Below are 5000 nucleotides of genomic sequence, written 5' to 3'. Positions count from 1 at the left end.
GTTCAAGAGCAAGGATAAAAGAAGAATTTGATAAAGACGGACTAGACCAATGAAAGAGTAGATAAAGGATGGAATTCAGTGGATGGACAATTCTTGAACTCTACCCACACAATGGTTGTTTGGACAGTATCCGTCGACGGGCAGAACCCCGGGCGCCATCGTCTAACTATATATACTAACTATATATAAGATAATGATTGTTAATCACCCAAGGGCCAAGCCTGAGGGCATGAGTCATTGCTTCTTTGTCTTCCATTCTAAGACAGAAGCAATTTGAACCCATGTCTATAAGTTCTATATCGCCGGAGGGCTTCCAGAGGGTGTGAATGCGTGTGAGGAGAGCTTTAGCTCTTTCCGAGCAGTTTCAAGATAAGTCCTTCTCCCCAATTCTATTGCCCTTTCCCGTTCATTGCCATTCTTGCTCTTGGTTGGGTACGCCTCCTAGGGGATGTCTGCCTTAGTGACTGAATGTTGGATCGTGTTTTAAGTCTTCTTCCTAGCGGCCTGGCTCTATGCTTGCTTGCTCGATAGGAGGCTGAGGCTCGTGCGTTAAGGTTTAGGTGTGAAGATCCATAAGATGAGGAGGGAGGTGCGTTCTCAGAGAGAGAGAGGGAATCATCTATCCAATTCCTAGGTTCGTTCACAGAGGGGCTCAAAAAAAAAGAGAGTGAGTGAAAATAATGCACTACATGGATGCTATTTGGACCCTACGAAAGTCAGCCCCGAGCTGGTCCGTACCAAGCAAGAAGATTGGCTTCATTTGCCATCAGAAGAAGCTCATGTTGGAAAGCAAGCATGTGCAAGAACCAATCAGGATCCGCGGGACCTGAGGTTTTCCTGGATGGATTGACCTACAACTGATTGACTCAGGCCCTTTATCACTGACTTTTTCCTCTCAGAAAGGATAACCGATTTGAGGCGTGCTTGCTTGATTGATTGCTTTCTGTCTTCTAGCAGCAGTCTTTCCTCTCGGTTAAGGGGACGACGGTTTTATTGCGCCCTTTCTCTCTTTCTTGGGAGTGTGGCTGGATCAGTTGAAGATTCCGCTGCTCTTGCTGTTAACCTTTCCTTTATATCTGTACCGAATTCGATCTCTATGTTGCTATTCTTTCTGGCTTGATCACAGACATTGGATTGGGACAAAGACAATTGGACTACAAGGAGCTGGTCTAAGCCTTCCTTTCGTGCTCGCTTTCGTTTGCTACTGACCCCGAGGTACTATACGGTGGATGACCGGGGTCCCCCTCTGGGGATAAGCCCCTTGAGGAAGGGATTTCGCCTAAAAAAGATGTCTTTTTCTTTTTTTAGTGCAATATCGAGAATTAGGTCAAAATCATCACCATTCCTTCAGGCCCCTAGATGACCAATTTGACTCATCTCTCCCACCCGAAGAAGGTATCCTCGGCCTATTCAAGGATTCGATATCGTTCTTTCCCATGGATGCACCACACAGGGGAGTGCCGATCTTCCTGAGGACCTTGCATCCTCATCGTCTTGTGACGTGATAAGGATTATGTGCTCACTTGTTCAGATAGGGACATCGACACCGACCTTTTGCCTACAGGCCGGCATCTTCCTCCGATAGGAGAATGAGTCTAAAGGCTGACTCTTCCCGAGTGGCTTAACAAACATTCTTGTCCCGAATTGCTTTTTGAAGCATATGGGGTTTTAGAGTTTTGCCATTAATTATGGGGCTCTTTCCGTTTAGCAGAGCCGGGGAATTCGCTCCAAAGTAGACTTTTGCTTTTGCTTTTTCCAGAAAGGATTGAATCAAGAAGACAATGCCCAAGAAATAAGATCTTAGTAGTGTCACTTTTATAACAAAGTAGTCTTGAGAAGACTTGCTGCCTAGCGCTATAGCTTTGCAAGGCCTAAACTCAAATCTATTTTCGTCACCTCAGTGGTAGCTTAGATAAAGAAGGTCAGGAGGGATCACTTCTGCTTAAGGGAAGTTTGAATATAGATCCCCTCAAACTAAAACCTGAAGTGCAAAGAGCACGTTGTGGCAAGGTTTCTCATTGAGAATGGATCATCCCTGAATGTGATGCCAAGGTCAACATTGGCCAAACTTCCGGTGGATACGTCATACATGAGACCTAGTACAATTAGACTACGGGCTTTTGATGGAAGACGCAGAGAGGTGATAGGGTATATTGAGATATCAATTTTTCCCTACACTTTTTACATACTATTCCAGGTGATGTACATTGCTCCGGCCCACAGTTTCTTGCTGGGCCGACCGTGGATTCGGAGCTGTCCCGTCCTCGCTCATCAGTCTAAGATGATAAGCCTACGGTGTATATCGTGGGGGACTTATTGCATGCCTTTATTATGCAGCAGCAGGAGGATTATTTGGGATTAATTGCCACCGCACTGGCATGATAGTTCAAAACAAAATTTCCCGGGGTACATTGATGGCAGAGTGATTGACCTCTTTCACCAGGTCATGCACGGGGTTAATCCTGTACAAGCCATTTTAGCAGAAACTTTCCGGTCCTTGAACTACTGCCGGACAAAAGGTTTAGAATCCTCGGTTGTGCCCCATTACTATACATCTGGATGAAGGGACATCTTGAGTGCACAGAGAATAGGTTCACAAAGCCTTACCCGCAAAAAAAAAATCCCAATTGTTTCGAATTTGATCTTTTTGGAATGGAATATTTACAGAATCCCCATAAATAGGACCAAACCTTATGGTATTTACCTCTTTCTTATTCTTAAGCAAGTCCCCGAGAGGGCTTAGTTGATCCATGATTTATGTTTCGTCTTTCGTTTTCTTTTCCTTTGTTTCGCGATCAATTCCGATTCTTTCTTTTTTTCTTGATTCTTTTCCGATCGAGATGTATAGATCCTGTTCATGGATTAACGAAAATGTGCAAAAGCTCTATTTGCCTCTGCCATTCTATGAGTCTCTTCCTTTTTGCGTATGGCATCGCCACTCCCTTTGGCAGCATCCACTAATGAATTTGTATTCGTCTTTTTTTAAGACCTAGGCAAGGAGGGACTTTTGCTTCTGTCTGTGCAAAATAGATTTGCCCAATCCTTGAAATACTTATACTGGTACTGGATGTCCGGACTAGAGAAAAGGTCGGATATAGAGAGAGTGGACGTAAGGCACGGCAAAAAGTAATAGAAGAACGGCCCTTGTCCTATAATAAAATGAGGATAAGGACCCCACAAGAGATGCATTAAACGAGCCTTAAATAGACTTTTAGTTGCGGAAAAGGGACCAAGTTCAGAGTAAGCTTTGGAATGAGGGTTTGCTTTTCTTTAGCCGAGAGAGAGCTTGAAAGCGAGTTTCAGTGATCTGAGGGTGAATAGATAGAATACCGGAATCGGAATTCCACTAGTGAGGTAAGCCTTGCTTTTCGGTAAGGGCAAATTCGAATATCTTAGTGAATAGGGCACAGGACAGGGATATCCTTGATCGACCTTTGAGCCACCCTGGAGTGACCTTTGCATATCCTACTCTTTTCGCATCTTTGGGGGGCTAAGGCGATTAGGGGGCATAAAATTGTATTCATTAGCCATTTATCGAATAGAATAGACTCATTTACCCCTAAAAACTTCACTATAGACGGCTTTCTTAGCCAATAATTCTATCTCTGAGAAGTAGGGGCTCTTTGCTTCTTTCGTCCCATCGAGTACCGGCTAGCTCCTCAAACTCTTCAAAAGAAGCCTTCCTTAACTACTTCTTCTCCTAGTTCGGATGGAAACCCTGATCAGGCCGGTGGCCTAGCTAACATAGCTATCCCTCAGAAATAGCTGCATTCCATTGAAGTGAAGAATTTTCCGGGTGGGAAGAAAAATATTGAATCGAAAGCGGACATGCTGCTCACTGGCTAGATCGGACTGTCTCTACCTTTGCTAACTCTTCCGCCTGTAAGGAAGCTTGAAAGAGGGAAGAGTCGACCATAGCAAGAACATCTGAGGCTAAACCCTGGCAACTAAGCAGAGCAATTAAAGAAGGTAGTTTAGGGCTTAAAGGAAAGAAGTGAACTTGAGGTGCCCTCTAGATCAAGCAAGCGCTATGAGAAGCCTTCAATGGATGAATTTGGTAATGATCGCATAGAGAGAATCCTAAACGGATCTCCTGCTTTTATTTTAAAGGGCTCGAGACCAGATTTCAACTCTTGAATTCAAGCATTAGAAAGATCAAGAGAGAGAAGGTAGTCATTTTCGTCTCAATACAATAGGCTATTGGACATTAACTTACAAGACGCACGGGAGATACCTTTATTCATTTTCATCAAAGTAAGTGAAGCCGGTAGGAAATGGCTGGGTCATAAGATTTGGGCGATGCTTTGCCCTTTATCACTTACTTTTTCCTTCATTCGGAGAAGTCATAAGGAATAGAACCAGTGGAAAGTCGTATGCAGAAGAGAAGTGCAAAATAGGCAGGCAAAGACGAAGACTTTGGAAGCGAAAGATGCACCGATTGAAGCTCCTCCAGCCCAGCTGCTGTTTATTGAGCTCAAAGTGGATGAGAGAGAGGCTTTTCCATGCTCTCTATGCTATGGTCTTCTCAATTGCCTAGTCTCGGTTCAAAGACAGTGGAAGGATCCATCCATCGCATCGGCCTTTCTATCTCCACAGCGCTGACCTGCACTTTCCACCTAGTTCACCGACCTTACGAGTCTGATTTGGCTCTCTATTGTCCACTAAGGAAACGCCAAACAACTCCACTGCGACTGAGCAATCTCATTGATCTGACTGACCTTCCTACTCAGTATGGAAGGACTCTTGACTGACTCTGAGACTGATTCTTCTGACTTGGATTGGTATACTGGGGTCAATTCTAGCCTATCTATGGCGCTTTCAAAAACAAAAAAAAAGGAAATCAATAGGGGCTCTCATCTTTTTGTCGAAATCTCTATGAGCTGAATGATGTCACTCGAGTGTTGAGCTTTCAAAGACTTTTTCAAGACCATCCAAGTCTTTCCATTCCGCCAGGCATATAGAGCCCGCTTTTCTTCTTCGATGAGAAAGCTCTGGTGGAT

The 5000-nt window shown here is 44.2% G+C and overlaps 1 annotated feature.

Moving 5' to 3' along the window:
- Window positions 1-2693: 2693 nt before the first annotated feature.
- Window positions 2694-2962: a sequence feature (chloroplast-derived region 17).
- Between the last annotated feature and the right edge of the window lie 2038 nt (window positions 2963-5000).

This window comes from Mimulus guttatus, mitochondrion (genome assembly GCF_056151865.1).
Source record: "Mimulus guttatus mitochondrion, complete genome".
Taxonomy (NCBI): Eukaryota; Viridiplantae; Streptophyta; class Magnoliopsida; order Lamiales; family Phrymaceae; genus Erythranthe; species Erythranthe guttata.
This window is presented reverse-complemented; position numbering and strand designations above follow the sequence as displayed.